This window comes from Strongylocentrotus purpuratus, unplaced genomic scaffold, assembly GCF_000002235.5.
Source record: "Strongylocentrotus purpuratus isolate Spur 01 unplaced genomic scaffold, Spur_5.0 spur5_scaffold_15, whole genome shotgun sequence".
Taxonomy (NCBI): domain Eukaryota; kingdom Metazoa; phylum Echinodermata; class Echinoidea; order Camarodonta; family Strongylocentrotidae; genus Strongylocentrotus; species Strongylocentrotus purpuratus.
The window spans coordinates 20,918,328-20,940,429 of record NW_022145600.1 but is presented as its reverse complement, the minus strand read 5'-3'; the positions used below and the strand labels follow the sequence as shown (position 1 = coordinate 20,940,429).

At 36.1% G+C, this 22,102-nt stretch overlaps 1 long non-coding RNA gene across 1 annotated transcript; it reads left to right on the top strand.

Annotated features, from left to right (window-relative positions):
* Positions 1 to 14,380: 14,380 nt before the first annotated feature.
* Positions 14,381 to 16,976, top strand: LOC115924280. The gene is made up of 3 exons (XR_004064257.1): positions 14,381 to 14,439; positions 14,954 to 14,996; positions 16,755 to 16,976. It is a non-coding gene; the product is annotated as an uncharacterized LOC115924280 (long non-coding RNA).
* The last annotated feature ends 5,126 nt before the right edge of the window (positions 16,977 to 22,102 follow it).

Sequence of the window (22,102 nt, the reverse complement as noted above, 5' to 3'; positions counted from 1 at the left end):
ATTTATCTGAATTTACAGCATATTTGGGGCAGCGCCAGGAGCGTCACAACGTGACGGACATGTGCGCTATACAAGAAGCCACCATTATTATTATTATTATTATATTTCTTAATTACTGATGATTCAGTTGTATGCAATTCATTTTGAAAATACTACAAATATAAATTACCAGTTATTAGGACATTTCGCTACGTCGTGTAAATTACATTAACATGAATAAGGGAAACATTAACCATGAACTAAAATAATTTCAATAAAATACAAGTTTATGAAAAAAATTCGATTAATTAAATTATGTAAGTCTATTTATTACCAATGCCTTTACATTGGAAATACAGACGTACCAGTATTGAAGTGTTGTTGCCGTTCAACCGGTTGGAAGTTTAACCAAATGGTTTTAATGGCTCAGCTTGACCAGTTGAATTCTAACTGGACTGGATCAACTGGATCATTTAGCCCATTTCAATTTCAGGGTTACCAGTTGGCATTAAATGGTTCATCAACTTGACCAGTTGCAACTAGTTTTCTATTCTGAGATGTTTGCACCCCCCCCCCCCCCAAACCCCTCTACTCCCAAACTGCTTCCGGCGCGTCTGGACGTAATTATGGAAGAAAACACGATGTTCAGAAACGGGATGAGAACGTCATTATTTTGGTTCATTGATTGTGTAACATTTGCGTAATTATTGGGTTGAACGCGGGTTACAGTAACATATTTCCTCTTCGACGTAAATTTCACGTGAATGAAGAACATGATTCATTTCAAGTCAGCCTCGTAATATTCACGTGAATTTCACGCAGATATTTTGACTAAAACTATCACTAACGCTTCACGTGTTTCTGTGACGCGATTCTAAAACTTCTAAAGAATGTGATAATTTCGTTTATGAAGATGTAATTTCATAATGTTAGAAGTGTTTAGGTCGATTGACTTAAAACACATCTGTGTGCGTCAAACTACTGCCATAATGTAACAGAATGTTACAAAGGAAAGGAGGGGCACTTTCAAGGTTCGATGTCTCATTCGCAGAGCAAAACAAACGATAAGTTAAATTCCAACGGCATTTGAAAGATAATACTAATTTAGAACTCCCCCCAAAACGGAAGGGCTTGAAAATGTCTTTCAGTGGAAAAATAACGAGAATTGGTTGTCGAATCGACTTCAGTGATTGCAATCATTTTAGTAATAGTCTGATTTTCAGAATCTTGTACCGAATGGTCGTACGTTTTGTGCAGCGCAAAGATTTAATCAGTTTAATATTGGCCATTACAAGAAGTGGGTTATTGATGTAGACAAATGCTCATGTACCTTTACAGCTCATTTTATGTATGTTATTCACTATGAATATGACTGACAAAGAAAGCGGACAAAATATACAGATCCCCAGGTAGACAAAGGAACATCCCTTCACTGCTATTATGTAAAAATGTGTAGAACAGGTGTCACATGCATATTCACCTTTCTACATAATAGCAGTGAAGGGATGTTCCTTTGTCTACCTGAGGAACTGTATATTTTGTCCGCTTTCTTTGTCTGTCATGTTCATAGTGATTACCAAAGGAAAAGGAGAAGTCAGTCAGTCACTCAATGGTGTCTGACAGGGAAGTCTAGCAAGTAAACGGGTTTCCTTGCATAATTTAAACAATTGGACACTGCTAACATTTAAATGTCGCAGATAAGACATACGTGACATATTCATAATTCCTGCAAAACATAATTTGATGTTGGCTGCAAATGGGACATAGTACCTTTAAGAAGTTAGTGGACGATTATTCCTTCCTAAAGTGGGTGATTGGGTTTTTACAGACGTGTATCAATCACAGTGGCGGATCCGGGGGGAGGGGGGTTCCCTGGCGTAAAAACACGTTAATTTTACCTTTTTGTGTGTGTTTGTGTGTGTGCACAGGGGAGGGGGGTAGTGGTGCTGAGTTAAAAAAAAAATAGTGGGCACTTTCCCTCCTCCCTCCTCGTTGAGCACAAACATAATAAATAGTGAGGTTGGGGGGGGGGGGGGGGGTTCTCCGTTTATAAATTTAAAAGCTTGACCAACTTTGACTCGGTTTTTTTCTTCTCTCCAGCAGTACGAAGCTGTATTCAATAATCAGTGAAAATCATATCGGGTCCTCATTATAATAAAATACTTAGAAGACACTGATTCGCCAATACTAGTGCGTCGTCATTGGCCAAGTGATGAGTACATTAACATTCACGAATAAATTAAGCAGAGATGGTCTTTCCCAATGTGCATGTTCGATGCTGATCCGCGTTGTATTTTGTTGCTTATTGTTGCGTGAAGAGCATATACGAACGTAGGAAGCATCGAACATAAAATGAATAATTCATGAGGCTTCGGGCGCTTTCAAATCGTGTTATAATGGGGACTTTTAGATTTGCGTGGACTGATACGTGTAACGTTCATTCAAGGCGGTGCATTAAAAGGACGACGATCGTAGCAATCCACGTTGTCGTTGTGCTAATCTAAAAGTTCCTAATCACTGAAATCTAACACTACCTAGTGTAAGAGTCCCGGTAACAGTTCAGTTGTTCAAACTTCCATCATGGCGGAGCTTGAAAGACTGGTTTCGTGAAGCTACGCACGCGACTAGACTGGCACAAACAGGGGCAACCACACACTGACTGCATTTGGAAACCTCCCCTACTCTACCCATTAACCCCCCCCCCCCCCCCCCTATTTTAATATTTGGCGTCTCGCTTAACCAGAAACGTATTTAATGGATCAAATTTTCACTGGCAATTAAGGTTACCGTTTGTTTGTTAGTATGTTGTGCCCTCTTGTGCTGAAAAGGAAACATGTCGGTATTTTGTTTTTATATGAGATATTACAGCAACAAGTCTGGAAACAGAACGTGCGAAAACAGTGACAGAGATAGAGAGAGAGAGAGAGAGAGAGAGAGAGAGCAAAAGAGAAAGGGAAAGAACTAAGGGAGAACTATTTGATAGTGAAAAATGTTGATATAATGTTGTGAGATGAGAGAGAGAGAGAGAGAGAGATGGAGTTAGGAAGAAAGGGTGAAAACAGATGCCAATATCATGCTCAAATATGTAGTATTATAAACATTTTGAGCGTGTGGGGAGAGGGGGGGGGGGGAAGGAAATACCATAACCATACTGCTTGTTCCGATTCATGTGAATTGCCCCCGCTCAATCCCGACACAGTTTGGAAGAGCTGATAAAACTGCACTTGTTTGGTTTCTCAAAAGAGAGAGAGGAGAGGGTGTCAAACTTTAAATCTAAAACTGAACACCCCCTCCCCCACCAAAAACAAATGTGAGAATGATAAATTTCACATTTCAAACCTCAAATTTTTCCATTTGTTTTCATCAAGAAGACAAAAAGCGTTCCAATTTGACCACAGATAGTATAACTGTGTCCCCCTTATTTACGATTCTGCCCCTAAAATTCCTAACCCCTTTCTATTTTTTCCTTTTTTTTAAAGTTTTACTTTTAAGCTTATGGCCATCATACAAATAAAATTATATTATATCAATCATTTAAACGATTACTTACTGTAAATGAAAAGTCCCCTTTGTGATATATATTATAACATTAATAAAAATGTATTAAACATGAAAGACACCGATATCCGTATTTCAACTATCTAAATAATCAGCAGTAATGACAATTGCAATATTTTTTTTTATTGGAGAAGGCAATATTGCCATGACACTTTTGTGGACTCAGCTAGTATTTTAATAAAACTATTGATATGTGTTCCCCCCCCCCCCTGTTGACAAGATTATTAAAAAGCTTACCAAATGATAACCCATTCTCATTTTTGTGAAAGTCGAATCGAACTAAATGGACTAAATATTCATAAACCTTGCTCCATTTATATTAGCCACCAATGTGGCGGAGAGATGAATAATATATTGAAATTATATATAGAGAGAGAGAGATAGAGAGAGAGAGAGGAGGGGGGGGGGGGGGAGAAAGATGGAAACAACTAGAGAATAAAAGGTACCTTTTGTCAACATGATAGAAAGTACAACGAAGATATCAGGGAGTATGGGCGTCGATGCATAGGGGAATGTGGGTGCCTGGACACGTCCGCCATATACCCAGAAAGTTCCCCAAAGGAAAACAGTTCACCCCACCCTCTCTGAATGAATCTGGGAAGACAGGCAAGTAAAGTAATAGACCCGGTCAATAGCCTAGAAATAGAGAAAGATGTTACGAAAACTGAAATATGATACTTTTTCAATCTTTTAAAGAGTTGCGATTGATCCCAATTAATCGCTGGTCTTCTAATCAATCGCAAGTCTTATGTACAAAGTTGCCATTGATATCCATATTGATAAGTCCTTTCACACAACGAAACGTGGACAAAATCTTAATTCATACTTCAAATTTAAAGTTCAAGATAAAATTAAGTTCTGGTCAGGTGATTACTTTGTGACAGAAATTGTCAAGAGGCAATTTGGAAAAGGTTCCTAATGAAGTGAATGAGAACAAAAGTTTACAATATTTTGAAGTTTGGGGTGATAAAATGTTAATAAATTGACTTAGCCCTTCTGCAAATCACATGTACTCCACCAGCGGTAAAAGGGACTATACATACATGTGTCAAGACATGAAAGCTTGGTTCAAACTCTTCAGCTCTTTCTCGTCCTAATTCGAATATTAGGGCATTAAAGGACAATCCCATTTATAGGAGACTTTCTACTATGACATGAGAATGACAATGACCACAAAGTATTGTTCACCTTCACCAGAACGCATTCTCTTATCAAAACACATGAAAGCAACTTTATGGGCAACAACGTTCATGTACTGACTCCTCACTGTCATTCGATATTTCGCTCCTAATTGCATGCTCCTAGAAGCACATTGTTACCAAAAGGTGATGGTCTGATAAACATGGTTCGCCTGTAACTTAATTTTATAAATATTTATTTGGGTTTTGGGGTTGAGACATCAGAAAATTACTATAACATAATTATGTGCGTTCAATTATTTGGATATCATTTTTCACAAATATGCATTTGTCACAACTAGAGAGAAATTAATCTAGTCGGAGTGCGGTGTTCTCATTTTTTGAACAAGTGTATTGAAAGTGAAAGTCAATAGAAGTTTTTAGACCTTGACATGAATTGGTATAGAGAGTGCAGAAATTAAAAAAAAAGACGGAGAGAGAGGGGGAGGGGGAAGGGGATAGAGAAAGAGAGAGAGAGAGAGAAAAAAAAAGAGAGAGGAGGGAAGAGATCAAACTAGCAAAGAGATATGTTAAAGAGAATGAGACCAAAATGGATAGAAAGAGAGATTGAGAGAGAAAGAGAGAGAGAGAGAGAGAGAGAGGAGCTGAGAAAAAGAGCATATTATGAAACATCGATTATGAATGATAATGATAGAGAATGACTTTAGTTCGGCCAATGGAAACAGCAGAATATTGCATATAGCCACGTTAAAATGTGGATGTTTATCATATCGTAGAATATATTTCGTTTGGTAGAGACATAGGACTGCCTTCTACTGAAACTTAAACCCGATGTTAGGTTTATGCTTTGCTTCAAAATCTGGTTTCACAAATAGAATTAGTCTGAAGTCTATTAAATTTTCCTTTCTGTTAAACATGATTTAGGCCCAGAGTAGGCCTACGGTTTAACTGAAGTAGTAGTTTACGGATAGTAAATAGAGAAAACTACTGCATCACAGGATTGGTTTTAAACTGTTGTTCCATTCACAAGAAAGAGGATTTCAATGGATTCAAAGTGGAAGACAATCATGACCATCTTTATCATTCACGGCTTCTTAGAAGCCCAAGCTGGATCTGCTTCTCCAAGAGGTAAGAAATATTGAATTTATAGGTGGTATGAAGATCTAATGACCATTGCTCCGCCGTCACACCTAACCTCATCCTAATACTAATCATAACCATGAACCTAACCTCAAACCGGATAATAACCCTAAGCCTAACCCAATACCTTTGTTGAATAAAGCCGAGGGAAATTGTCACAGGAGCAAAATTGTGGGTTATCGATCTGGCGACAATATATTGCTCCATGGTGAATATTCTACACTCGCTTAATGCCTATCTTCAACAGTTGACCAAGCACTTATTAGCCTCATCGTAATCCTAACCCTTACCCTAAACCGAACCTAAAATCTTAGATGACAAGATTAAGCCTATATTTTGTAAACAAAATAAAGCCCGGGTAGGTTATTTGTCGTAGGAGGAAATGTCGGGTAACCGCGACCTGGCTATATTGCTCAACAGCCAATATTCTACAATGGCTGAATCCGGAACTTCAACAGTTGACTAATCACATAACTATTCTCATTTTTAATTTTAACCCTGACCATAAAATCCAATCCAACCCATCCTCATCCTAACTCTTACCGTAAACCTAGCCTAAAATCGAAGATGACAACACAAAACCTATATATTTGACAAATGAAGACTGGAGCAATTGTCGCGAGAGCAAATATCGGAGCTCTGAATTAGGTATCTCTAAATCGTATGCGGGGAAGGAGGCTGGTCGTGCTGTTGTGCCTTGCCTCATTTTCGTCAACGTTCAGGCGAGCGAGTTCTCTCATATACTGACAATCACTGGTGAACAAAATTATTGTTTTTCAGTATTTCAGTTTTTATTATTGATAAATTACCAAAGAGATTTGGTGAATGATACTCAAATGTTGTGAGATTTATTCTTATCCTTTAAAAAGCAACTTCCCACCTTGGATACCTGAAGTGCTATCAGCGCATAATGTATTTTTCTTTATTAAGTATTCTAAGTCACCTGTACCTGGAAGGGGAAAGGCGAACCAAATCACTGTAACCATTCGGCCTCTCCTCTTGGTATCCCGCCCCCCCCCCACTCCGGGGTCGGAATGACCGCATGCGTGTTACCAAAATGTCCGGTAAAGGGGTACTTTTCGTTCGACAAAGTCCGGCCCGAGAATTGTAAAAAAAAAAAGGGGGGTGTATTTGACTTTTCACCCGGAGATTTATTTAAAAAGGGGTGTTTTTTCGTTTTTTCTCTCATCTCTTTGGACTCCTGAGAAATTATTCTGAATTAAGGGGGGTACATTGAGCATTTTTCCGAATTTAGGGGGGTCTCCAAGGCAGAAAAAGCCCGCGAAAGGGGGGTTCTATCTTCCTTTCAACAGGCAGACGCTTTACCGACTGAGCCAACTCGCCCCTTCTTTTTTTTGCTGTGAAAAAGAAAGGATATGGAGCACGATCAAAATGAATGTCGAAAACTCAACTCAAAACCGATTTCCACAGCCAATTTCATATCATTATTAAAATGTTCTGATATTAAACATAATACTTTTTTGTAAATTGTAATTATTTGCAAAAAAGATATGATGGACAAGGCTATTGAAATTGCTTGAGGTTGCCTTTTGAAAGTCTTTGTGATCGTGTTATAAAGTTTATACAGGTAGAAATGAACTGTTTTTTTAATGCACAGAAGATGCTTTTATTCTAAAGAAAAGACATTGTAGTCTGAATCTTTATTCTGTCACTAATTTTCTCAAATTACATTCATTTTCTTTCAGAATACATTGAATAATAATTTAATGTATTGATCTCAAAGAAACACATGTATTTTACCGTACCTTTCGAGAGTAGCTGCTATATCGATCAATATCTAAAAACTGTTCTTTCTCTCTTTTTCGTTTAGAATCTGATTCATCTTCGTCCTCTAGAGATTGTGATAATCCTACTTTAACTTCCCTGTTTAAAGGACAAAATAGACAGGTAAATGACAAAGTTATTCATGCATACATATCCATATGGATCCTTCATTCATCTACACGTAACCATAGAACATGTCGAAGAAAAGCGTTTGTCAAAAATCAAAAAATGGTGATCGTGACAATCCCACTTTAATATTATTAATGGTATTTTTAAAAATTTAGCCATCCCCTTCATTTGTTTAAGGAGGGGATCCGCTGGGAACCTAGAAGCGACATTCACACATATTCACGGCAAAATTGTCGATTAAAGGTCCTCATATTTTGGGGTTTAGTACAATTCAAAGAAATATATAAAAACAAATCTTTCCTAAGCGGTGGTGTGGGTGTCCTCGAACTAAAAGAATCCTAGGGTTTGTTTCACGGGTGTAAAGTTTTGCATTACTTGAGCAACTTCTCTCACAGCATAATAACCTGTGGAACACTTACACGGCAGTCCAAGAAAAACACGATTATCTTCTTTTTTACAGGGATTTGTCATATTGTACGTCCCTATGGTAATACACAAAGTACAAATCAGTATTGATTATTTACTTTTTGTTCAATTTTTAATATATACTATTATTAAAAGTGATAAGGTATATTTCTGATCGGTTGTCAATGAACAACAATAAAGTGGCCAATAAATAGTAACGTTGTTCGTTTCTATAACTCATTCGTGCACAGCTAAGATGCAAAACTATAACATTTGGGTACTTTTAGACTTCTCATTACATTACCTAATATTCAAATGATAGCCTTCTACATGATTTTATTTCATTTCTTTTGTAGAAGCGAGCTGCGCAACTCCGAGGTAAGTAAGCTATATTCAATACATATTATGAATCCTGAAAAATAGGGGCGGAAAAGATAACTGCTCGAGTGCTTTAAAGACACCTCGAATCCTTTGCTGTTCACAATCCCATGAATTATGATTATAGATAAGTTTACCTAAGGCCAAATAAATTAATATCTGGTTTTTGTCCCCTTCTCCTTCCGTTTAACGACCTGCCTAAATTTGTTTTTTATTTGATATTTTTTGTTCTGAAATGAAAATACACCCCAAAAGTGGGAACATATTACAAGTTAAATAACATAAATCGTTAATATAATGCAAACCTAAATTAAACATGAACAAGGCAAAAAAGGTATGTAGAAAAGGTTTCAATAGCACTTTTGTGTGCAGGAAATATATCAAATGTTAAATATCAAAATTAAAACCCCTCCTCCTTGTTTCGTGATTTCTTGAGGAGAAATTCAGAATCAATAAGCACACTTTGCCCAAGACCATGCAACGCACACTACACGGTCTAAATGCGCTCCGATTCCCGAATTAATAGCATTTGTAATAAATCTGAACATGCATCATCATCATCCCGATTTAGGTTCTAAACTTACGATAAGAATACTTACAATCGTAATTTTAGTTCGTTAAAGACTTCTAGTCAGACTAATAGCCGAATCGGCTTCAATTCGTAGATATTCGTACTCCTCGTCTGATGGCACTACGCTTCTGTGCCGATTTAGCTTTTCCTCCTCCAACAAAACTTGAAATCCCTTGAAATTTGAAAGAAAACAGTTGGAATAAATATATTTCCAGTTTAAATTTACTTCCTTACCTTATGCCAACACGTGGACTTAATATCCGATATATAAATAAAACTCCATCTCGATAATTTTAGGCTCGGTTGGAAATTTTCGTGAAAAACATTCGCTTTATATAAATCCATATTTATGAACAGTTTACTCTTCTTTTGGTAAACACCAAACAGTTATAAATAATAATGTCTATATTCTATAACATAATTGAATTAATGTAATATAGTCTTTTGTTGTCACAAATTTTCTCAAATTATGTTTAATTTCTCTCACAATAAATTTTATAATAATTTAATGTATGGATCTGAAATTTAAAAAAATAATCTGAAAGAATATAAATGTATGTTATATCCTTTGTATTGTAAGTGAAGATGGAAATGTGTTTACTGTCATAATTACAACTTTGTATCACACTGTGCATAGTAACAGAGTGTCGAGGAGATGGCAATTCTCTAACGATCACGATCGAGTGTGACCCAGGATCAACGATCAGGATCACCAAAGGAGTTTGTGTGATGGTCCCTTTTTGCGATGCTTATGACCCCTCTCTGGACAGCCTGTGTGATGACAGTGACAAGACGGCACTGTGGGCTCCGTATTGCCAGACTGTCAATCCATGTACCTTCTCTGTCTCATGCTCGGCGGGTTCAACGTGCCCGGGGGATTACACCTACGGCTACGCTGATTATGAATGTAAGCAGTAGCGGTTCTAGAATTGGCAGGAAATCAGCCCCCCCCCCCCCCAACCCCCTCGAACCAAAAAAAATTCTTGCACCTGAACATAACATTAGAAAAAATATTAATCTATGAGAGGCAAATGCAGAATAAATGCACAAATCCCCAAGCCCCGGCGCTCCTCCTAAAACAAATGTTGTTATTTATATGTAATTGCATGAAAGTCAAAAAGGATGAACATTTAACATTTCAAGGAGCTTTAATATAAAATGCATCCAATAAATCAAGTAATGACATAATTTTCAAGAGAAATACATCATGAACGTTGATCCCACTGCAAAATTAATTGCATAACAATCACCTGAAACTGCGAAACAAAAATCGAAATATATTCAAGTTGTTCTTATTTGGGGATGCGTAGAGAAGTGAATGTTTATGTTATGTATTCATAACTATGTATTGGCACTGTTTTCTAAGTGTTCTACATGTTTCATAATGATATAGTTGTAATTCATACAGCACCTTTTCCACTAAGATGTCATCCACGAGTTAGTGTTACCAAGCAGTGAAAGTTTAAGTTAAAAGAATGCGTAAGGTTTTAGAACAGGAAGGTCTCCAAACTCTGTTTGAATGTTTCTACTGTTGGCATGTTGGTGATGATTTTAATTTGAGGGCGTAGCTTGTCCGGAGTGTGCCAGCAGGAGAGGTAAAAGCTGCATCTCCAACTGATTTGTCGATTATTGGTTCAGGCGCGAATCCAGGAATTTCTTGCCGGGGAGGGGGGGGGGGGGGGGGGGGGGGGGCACCGTTTTGGAAAGAGAACATATATATATATTTTTTTAGTCCCCCAAAAATCGCAACGACTCAGCCAGCCGCTGAATAAGCGGGATGGGGGGGGGGGGGATGAGAGGACACTTTTTTTTTTGGGGGGGGGGTAAAGAATTTTTTTAATTTGACATTTTGCACCGTCATGTTATATTATGTTATCTTATGTTATATTATTTTTGGGCCGGGGGGGGGGGCACGCCCCTGTTTTTCGGTATATTGTGGGCGAATTTAGGGCTGATTATAACATATTTTTTTGGGGCGGGGGGTGGGGCACGTGCCCCCTGTCCCCCCCCCCCTCTGTATCCGCCACTGTGATTGAATAAAGATCACTGTCGATCTTTTTTCCTCCTATAAATTAAATTGTTTAAATCCTCGATCATCTTTTTAATGCTATTCTTATTCCATACACAGGTGTTACAGATGAAACAACCGCGCCGACAACGTTAACAAGTGTGAGTTATCCTCCATAAGGGGGTCATGTGACATACAAACATTCCCAAGAAGACTGTAATTTAGTGTAATATGAAGAAATATCTAACTATTTTTTTTCAGATTTTTTTCAAATTTTGTATAACATCACAATTGAATTCGTCTTACAATTTATTTATTTTATTTTACTCACTCGCTTCATCACCTATTCATTCATGCATTTATTTAATTTCATTAGTTGTTGATAGTTAGAACAGTAATAAGTTTCATAAACCAAGTTGAATGATAAAACGATACACTTGATACTGATTGCTTGGTTACTGGATTGTTTCTTATTCTTCTACTTAGTTATGCATGTAATTCTGAATTATCCTCTTTTTCGTGAAATCTACATATCATATATAGAATTTTAGTTATTTCATAAATTAATGTATTATGATTATACTGAATGAAAAGAATTGTATATTTCTGTTTGATAACAGGCCAGCCGTGAAACGCCTACAGAAGAACGGACTCCAACGCCAAGTAAGTATTCACAAACTGATGTGAAGGTGTCATGGTAAAGTGGTTCAGTTATTTGACTCTCAATCCTAATGTTCATGGTTTGAATCGCAGTCTGGCACCAATTTTCTTTGGCAAGATCAGCATTTGCATCTTCCTACCCCGTTTAATTGGGTACCTGGCGATCGCTAAAGTAATACTAATTGCAAGGCTCTCTGGCAAAATAGCACTGGATCTGACGAGGCTTCTCTTGGTAGACAAAATCATGATTATTATCATTATTATCATTTATTATCCTTTATTATTCAAGATAGAGCAAATCCAGATGAAACACTATTGGTAATGATAGTAGGCATAGAAAAAATTATATTATTGCACAAAATTATACAAATCTTAACTCAATATCTGTAAACGAGGATACAATACAAAATGACGAAAATGACGAAGTAGAAACGCTACCTCGGCAGAATACAGAAATTAGAAGCATTATAATTAAGAGCTAATAAATGTAACTATTATCATTTTATTAGTAGTATTATTATCATCATTGTTGTTGTAGTTGTTGCTGTTGTTATTTTGTGAGGATAGCCTGGCCTCATGCTCACGACACAGGCAATCCAGAGTAGGAAATGTACAATACACATGCAAGCATTTGGGGGCAGTGGGCCAGTAAGCCGAGGTAGCGTTTCTACTTCGTCATTTTCGTCATTTTGTATTGTATCCTCGTTTACAGATATTGAGTTAAGATTTGTATAATTTTGTGCAATAATATAATTTTTTCTCATCAAAATGGGGCAAACACTAGGGCGGGATTGGGGCCATAAATGATACCTTTGGGGGCGCAGCATCCAAACCTCCTCGCCCCCTTAAAAAAAAAAAAACGAGTCTGCCGTTTTGTAAATATTGAAGGAATCCGTTGCATTGTAATTTAATTAGAAATAAATATGAAATTATCCAACAGGCTACATGAAATTTCAACTTAGCCTTTAATAAATCGTTAAGGTTTAGGGATATGCTATATGTATTTCCATGCCAAGTGTAGGTCTACGTAACCTTGTAGTGGGTCGGAAGGGGTTAGTCTTTACCTAGCATTGCATCTTTTAATGCACGTCTTTTTAATGCTATTTTTATTCCAAACATAGGTGTCAGAGGTGAAACAACCGTGCCGACAAGGTCAACAAGTGTGAGTTATCCATAACGGGGTCATAGGACATACACACATTTACTGGGAAGAATATGATTATGTGTTATTCAAATAATTTACTAACTCATTCGTTTTATAGATAATTTTTTGTCATAATATGATGAATTGATTTAACGTTCAAATTACGATTCATTCATTCTATTTTAGTCACTCGCTTAATCACTTATTCATTAAAGCATTCATTTATTTCTTTTTATATATTTGTGCAATGTAATTTTGACATAGATTTTTCTTTTTCTCGCTTACAAATAAAAGTATTAAACATCGATTATTGCTAGGTAACCGGGTCGTTTCATATTTTCATAGACGTATGTAATTCTATATTACCCCGTTTTCATGAAATAAAGTATTCACGATAAAATAATGAAAGTTATTTCATGAAATAACCTGTTATTATTATACTGACGGGAGAGAGTGTTACATTTCTGTTTGATAACAGGGCACTCCTGAAACACCTACAGAAAAACGGACTCCTACGCCAGGTAATATTCACAAAATTATGTAGAGGTGTCATGGTAAAGTGGTTCATTCACTGGACTCTCACTCCTAATGTTTAGGGTTCGAATCCCAGTCCGGCACCAATGTCCTTTGGCATGAAATAAACCCACATTCGCCACTTCTAACCCAGCTGTAAATGTGTACCTGGCTATTCGCAGTGTAATAATAATTGCAGGGCCCTTCGGCAGAACAGCACTGAAGCTGATGAGGCTTTTCCTGTAAACAAAATTATGATCATTATCATTATTATCATGTATTATTTAAGATCAGACAAACCAGAAAAACAATATTGATTATTAGAGTAGGCATACAGAAATTAGAAACATTATGATTAAAAGCTAAATAAATGTAACTATTATAATTTTATTAGTAGTAGTAGTATTATTATCATTGTTGTTGTTGTTGTTGTTTTTGTTATTATTCTTATTTTGTGTGGATTGCCTGGCCTCATGCTCACGACACTGGCAACCCAGAGAAGGAAATGTACAATAAACATACAAGTATTTGATGCAGTGGGCCAGTAAGCCGAGGTAGCTTTTCTACTTAGGACATTTTCGTCATTTTGTATCGTATCCTCGTTTACAGGTATTGAGTTAAGATTTTGTATATTTTTGTGTAATAATTGAATGTTTTATCATTATCAAAATGGGGCAAACACTAGGGCGGGATTGAGGCCATAAATAATACCTTTGGGGGCGCAGCATCCAAACCTCCTTGCCCCCTGAAGATACACGAGTCTGCCGTTGTGTTAATATTGAAGGAATCCGTTGCCGTTATCCAAAAGGCTACATGAAATTTCAACTTACCCTTTAATAAATCGGTCAGGTATAGAGATGTGCTATATGTATTTCCATATCAAGTGTAGGTCTACGTAACCTTGTAGTGGGTTGGAAGGGGTTAGTCTTTACCTAGCATTGCATCTTTTAATGCTCGTCTTTTTACTGCTATTCTTATTCCAAACATAGGTGTCAGAGGTGAAACAACCGTGCCGACAAGGTCAACAAGTGTGAGTTATCCTTAACGGGGTCATGGGACGTACACACATTTACTGAGAAGAACATAATTCGATGTTATTTAAATAACTAACTCATTTGTTTTATAGATAATCCTTTTTCATAACATGATGAACTGATTCAACTTTCAAATTACAATTTATTCATTCTATTTTACTCACTCGCTTAATCACTTATTCATTCATTCATTCATTTATTTCAATTTATATATTTGTGCAATGTACTTTTGACATAGATTTTTCTTTTTCTCACTTACAAATAAAAGTATCAACCATCGATTACGAGTGAGAATAGAAATAGGTTTCATAACACTTAGTTGAATGTTAAAACGATAAACTTAATTCGATCATCGCTCGGTAACCGGGTTGTTTCATATTTTTCTACTAAGTTACGAATGTAATTCTATATTATCTCGTTTTCATGAAATAATGATTAAAGTTATGTCATGAAATAATCTATCATGATCATACTGACGGGAAAGAATGGTACATTTCTGTTTGATATCAGGCCACTCCTGAAACGCCTACAGAAGATCGGACTCCAACGCCAGGTAAGTATTCACACAATTATGTGGAGGTGTCATGGTAAAGTGGTTCATTCACTGGACTCTCACTCCTAATGTTTAGGGTTCGAATCCCAGACCGGCACCAATGTCCTTTGGCAAGACATAAATCCACATTCGCCACTTCTAACCCAGCTGTAAATGTGTACCTGGCAATTCGTAGTGTAATACTAATTGCAGGGCCCTCTGGCAGAACAGTACTGCATGAAGCTGATCAGGCTCATTTTGGTAAAAAAAAAATCTGATTATCATTATCATTAATATTATTATCAAAGATAATACAAATCCAGATAAGACACTATAAGTTGTGATAGGACAGTTATTAGAAACACTAGTATGTTACTATTAAAATTATTTTCATTAATGTTAATTACAATTATTATTAATTGTAGTAGAAGTATTATTATTCTTATTATTACTGTTGTCGTTACTATTATCATTTATTATTATTATAATTGTTATTATTCATATTATCATTATTATTATATTATTATTATTCGTAGTAGTAGTAGTAGTAGAAGTAGTATTACATGTATTACTTTCATCATCATTGTTATTTATCATCATCATCGTTGTTATTAATATCATTAATATTTGCATCATTATCTATTGCAAGAAAACGGAGCAAAAATATACAATATACATACATATATGTATTTGGGGCAATGGGAAAGTTAGCCGACGGAGCGTTTCTGCTTCGCAAATTTTCGCCATTTTGTTTTGTATCCTCGTTTACAAATGTTGAGTTAGAAGTTTGTATAGTTTTGTTCAATAATAAATATTTGTCTAATTATTAATATGAACGACGGTGGGAAGGGGGGAGGCAGCGCGGGGGAGGCTTGAATAATATTGATTTCGCCTGCAGCATTCAAAGCCCCTCACCCCCCCCCCCGACACAAATAAACAAAAAATGAATCTATTGTGTGGAAAATTTAAGGCATACGTTGCCTTATAATGTAATTCGATATATATATATATATATATATATATATATATATATATATATATATATATTTCATTATAGGTCTAAATTATGGGCAAGAGGTATTTCATATTAAAGTTTAACGTAATTTCACCTCTCCGTATACCTACTATGAAAGTAAGCTGAAATAGATGGACAAATAGTCATATGCCTTCTTGTCCAACGGCTAATGGACTTGGGTAAACATTCTTTTAAAAATCTTAGAAATGAAAACAAAATAAAAGAACGAACATAAAGAGAGAGAGGGTGAACAAAATCAAACTGTAGCTTCAGACAGTGTGTGGTGTAAGCGATGTTTAAAGAGAAATTCGAAATTATCCGACAGGCTACATGAAATTTCAACTTGGCCTTTAACAAAATCAGTCAGGTGTAGTCTTATGCTACATTTTTTTTAATGTAAAGTGTATGTCTACGTAATCTTTAAGTGGGTTTAAAGGGGTTAATCTTTGCCTAGCATCGCATCTTTAAACTTTATATTAATTCATAACACGTTCACAAAGACTCCCTAGAAATAAAATCAAAGGCAATTGAAATATACTATTGCATATATCCCCCCCCCCAAAAAAAAAAACAAAAAAAAATCATGTTTGGATTAGGAAATACGTCGCTGTAATGCTCGCATATTTCAAAAGGTGTAGACCACGTTATTGAAATTGATTAAGGATCATTTTTTGAAAGCCTTTGCGATCATCTTTGATATAGGCCTACGTTAATAGGTATCGTCAAACGTCACATCAAATGTTTATTTCGGTTATTTTCCACAGATTTTACCACAATTCACCAAGCATTGCCCACACTACCATCACAAGCAGACATAGTCCACCAGAAGACCTCCCTCTTCAAACGGATCGAGGGACGGCGCCTTCAAAATCACGTGATCAAAACCAAACATGGATTGTCATTGGTCAAATGCGGTGCCGAGTGTAACAAGCGAGATGACTGCGTGTCATTTAACATCGGCAACGGTGTGTGTGAGCTCAACAAACAGGTGGTAGGCGGCCCCGGTGTCAGCAGAAACGACTTTGTTGAATACGATGAATTTAAATATTATGAGAAACAATAGGCTTTGAGTCGAAGTTTGTCTTGAAGGTATTAACCATCATGATAATGGTTTGCGAAAACACGTGATTGACGTACATAGAGATTCACTCTTCTTCTTCTCCATATATCATTCACTTATTATACCAACTGAGAATATGAGTATTCACAGAGATTTGTCGATCAAGATGTTGATTTACTTCTTTTCATGTGTATAACGAAACTTTAGAAGAAAAGTGGCAACAAGTTGTAGTTATGTTGTTCATTTGCATCTGTATAAAATTCACTTTTCTATGATAAATGATCAATATCTGTTTAACAAGACAAATACTGTTACAATCGCTAACACATTAAAGTAATTATGTTAAGAGAACATGACTGTATGTAAATAATTCTGTATTTGATTGTGTGAATTCTATATCCATTACATTGTTAAAAGTCAAATGATTTAAAAACACGCCTCTTTTGGGGTCAGACTTTTGCCATTATGTAATGGAGCGTTATAAAATAAAAAATACACTTTTATATTGATAAATAATGAAGAGACAATTAACACGAAAATGTTTGCCTTGATTTTTTTTATTATTTGGTTTCTGGATCATCTTTTGAACAAAGGCCTACATTTTCATGAATTTCAACATAACGGTTTTAATCTGATAATGTCTACACAAACACGTCCACGCACACCCGCATACACACACAAATAAAATACTGAAGATTGGATGTTGATGTTCTCAATATTCATGCCTTTACTGTTGGGGTACTATAAATAGGTTTTGATTTTCAGGATAAAATCAGAACTATGGGTAACCTAAATATTAAATGCTGAAAAAAGGACCTATGGTTTATCTGAACCGAATCAGATTCCATAGGACTAGGTCTTAGCTATACAAGGACACATCTTTGTTCTCGGATATCGGCTTCGTACATAGTATTTTCCCAGTCGTAAAAATTGAACGCAATAAGAATTTGAAGTTTTATACAGTTTTAAATGACTAACCTATGGGCTTACAGGTTTATTTATCTTATGTGATCGGAAAGGCACGGTGACTTGATATAAGACCGGTGTTGGCAAGACTTGAATTACTTCATTAGAATTGTGTGTTCATCAGAATCTTGTTTGTTTGTAATATCTTGTTAGTAGATTTTCCTACTTTTGCAGTGTTGCGCTAGAATTTGATTAATTTTGTTGTAAATTCAAATCCTTTTTGATGGCTCATCAGATCTGTGTACATAATTAAGTTGAAAAAATTGCTTAAACCTAGGTCCATAACTGTAAGTGATGAACACATATTCAAAGCCCATAATTGAGTTTTAAGTTATTTTCTATCTTTTACAATGGTTTTCAGTCCAAGTCCTATCCCCGCTTATTTCATTTTTTTCTCCTATCTTTCCTTGTGTTATTCTTTGTTCCAAACTTTTATTTTTATTTCATTATGCTGTTCCCTGTTTTAATACTGCGTTAATCTCTTCTTTTGTGTATATCTTCGTTTTTGTATATTTTTAAAAAGAAATCATTCCTTATTTCATTCTTCATTCTATCATTCTACCATTAACTCCTTTGCCCCTTATTTGATCGCCCTTTCTCCTTTAAACCCAATCTTTCCTCCTTACCTTCCCTTTGAATTTCCGTCCCATAGACAACTTAAGTATTAATTCCATATAAGCTGCATATAGGCATTACTAAAAATAAAAGGCACCAATATGTCCTTCGTGTTAGTGTGGACCAAAAAGCATCCATCATTCTTACGGATTATTTGTACATTAGATGTGCATTGTAAAAAAATCTGATTTTGAGTCATGGGTAAATTAAAAACACAAAAATTATCTTATTTTTTATAATTTGTTTTGTAATACGGTGCCAATAATGATATAATACATTCCCTGGAAAGAAAAAAAAAGGCTCAGAAGTAACCTATGCTTTGTTTAAAAATATTGGGGAAAATTTACGTGGCAAAATGCATAAGATTGAAGTTGATAATTTCAAGGAGCAAATGAAACTTTTTGAGCCTTATATCCGAATTGTATAATTTGAAAACTTGGTGAATTACAATATTTTGATGTTTTAAGGAAAATAAATACAAAAATATTCTCTTCATATCTTTCATCATATTGTATTGTAATGTGCATACGGTTGGGTTAAGTAAATCATACGTAAAAGAATTCTGAAAACAGAATGTGAGAGAAAAGAGAGAAAGAGTGACAGAGAGAAAGAAAGAGAGAGAGATAGAAAGAAAAAAGGATAAGAGAATAAGAGAGAAGTATTTAATGGTAAGAGATGTTGATGTTATGAAAATGAGAAATACATAATGCTGTGACTTAGTGTGAGGGAGAGAGTGTGAGAGAGAGAGAGAGAGAGAGAGTGAGAGAGTGAGAGAGAAAGAGAAAAAGCAAATGAGAAAAGGAAAGATAATAACCCCGTTCTCACTCACTTTGAAAGTGGTCTTAGTTAGACCGCTCTAGACCGCTCCAAAGGAATGGGTCTTGAGGAACGGTTTGCGAGCGTTCACACTCCGAGCAATTTTTATGGCTCAAACCGCTCCACGAGTCAAAGTGGTCTTGTTGCTATGGCAGCTCAGGTAGGCGGGTCAATTTTTTCGCGCGCGGAATCCAAACCCTATGTCACCTGATGTCCCGTTCGCGACGCGTCCCGTATACATGTATATGAGTAGTGCCTGCCCGATCGCGACTTTGCGTTTTACACCCTGGCCTGGACCTTTTCCCAATAAATTTCAAGGAACCGACTGCGAAAAGTCTATCCATGACAAGATATTGCGCGCGCACGTAGCTCTTCTGCAATGCTCAACGTACGTCCTATATGTCCAGTGTCGCGGTACGCGGTACATGTACTTTTGTATCGAGACGTACGAGTGAGAGAAAAACAACGAATAACAACAGAAGGAAATAGAGAAAAACAATAAATAATTAAAGAACAGAGAGGAAACAAAGAATGTCATAAGCAGAGAGAGAAAACAAAAACTAACTTGAAAGAAAGAGAGAAATTAGAGAAGGAATTAATCAAAGTAAGGAAAGAGAGAAACCAAATAATATTATGGTTTTTGTGGTTTAATTCCGCCTTCTTCAGGGTTTCAATTTTTGACGTGTAGCCTACTTTCAAACCATTTGCTGATTCGGACCCCCCCCCCCCCTAACACACGTGTACACATATCGACACATACACAGACTACACTCGACATAATATGTGTAATGGTAATGTAATACATAAACTGTAATTTAAATATTGCACTCGTACCATTTTCTATTATTGTGGGATCACGTCTTTCATTTTTTAAATTCATGTCATTTGTTTCTAAGACCTAATTTCTCTAATTCTCTTGACCTCTCTCCCTTCATATTTGTTTTCTAAGACCTCCCCCCCCCCTCATCTCTCTTCATATTTGTTTTCTAAGACCCATTTCTCCCCCGCCCCCCCCCCATCTCTATTCATATTTGTTTTCTAAGACCTCTCTCTCTCGACCCACTCTCTCTCTCTCGTATGTATTTCTCAGACCCCTCTTTCTTTCTCTCTCATTAACCCCCTCTTCATATTTGTTTCTAAGGCCTCTCTCTCTCTCTCTTCATATTTGTTTCTAAGACCCCCCCCCCCTCTCTTTCTCATTTCTTGATATTTGTTTCTAAGACCTCTCTCTCTCTAGCTCTCAATTCATGATATTTGTTTCTAAGACCCCCTCTCTTTCTCACTTCTTGAATTCATATTTGTTTCTAAGACCTTTGTCTCTCTCTCCCTTTCTCTCTTTCTCATTTTAAATTCATGATATTTGTTTATAAGACCTCTCTTTCTCTCTTTTTCCATTCATCACTTTGTCTAGTGTAATGTACAGACACATAACATATAAAGGAAATTATACACCAGTTTTACATGAATTCATTTGCACTTTATTTACTGCTTTACATTCATATACTTTTTTTTTTCGTGAAGGTAATCTAATCCTTCAATGTCAGAGAAGTAATACAAAAGATACAGGAGTATGTGTATGCATAAATAGTTATATAAAGAAGAAATATGTAGTAAAAGTGAAAGCAAACAATAGTAGAAATTTGAACAGATAATTTGACAGTGTGTTAAGATTTAGATGCAAGAAATGACTATAAGAAATTTTTATTTGAAAATACATGCACATGTAGATAAAAAGAGATCTGAACATAGGCGGATTCATGGGCGCAGAGGCGTGCACCGCACTTTACTTTGGAGATAACGAACTGAATACACATAATAATGGATGATACGTGAAAATATTTTTCTTCAGCGAGTAACAATATTTCACGTATTTCGCGAAAATTGATCATCCAATATTATAATTATTATTTAGATACTCCACAGAGATATTGTGATTTATTCACCATTTTTTATAATATACTAGTACATGTACTTGTAAACTGCATCTTGGCAATTGAAGCTTGAAACGAGTGCAAATATAAAATTTCCCAAGCATTTATGTGGTGCTGGTGCACAACTAACATGAAAAGTTAAAAATGTTAACTCATGAACTGTATTAAGTTAGTAAGTTACACCTTAAGTTAGGCCCTCCTGCAGTCCTAGACTACATAACGTTAGATCTAACGTTATGTTTGTTTACATTGTTACTTATGCTTAGCTAGTCCAATTGACATTGCTGTTGTTAATGTTGACTGACAGACAGTACTGACAGTGACAGTGATAATGTGACACTGTGCAGCGACTCACTTAGTCTTACTCTTAGTTTTGCTAACTATATGGATGCCTAACAGTTACAGTTAATCGTACTCATATAACTACAATTCAAAACTGGATTTACAGTATTCATACCCGCAAAGGCGTCTGCATTGCCACTCCGTCATCATCCTCGATGAATTCCATCGTGCAGCAAGCTTCTTAACTTGTTGTTCTGAACTTGAAATCCTATATCTTCTCCCTTAATCTTCAGTATTGCAGCTGCGTACGGTGTGTATAAATGCTGCATCGACGTACTACGTCTGTGCATGTACGATTCGATTTGGAACTGGCGCGCCCGATCGAGGAGCGTAGACTAGACTCATTCAAGCAGTTTCATTGCTATTTACCGGGAAAATGTCC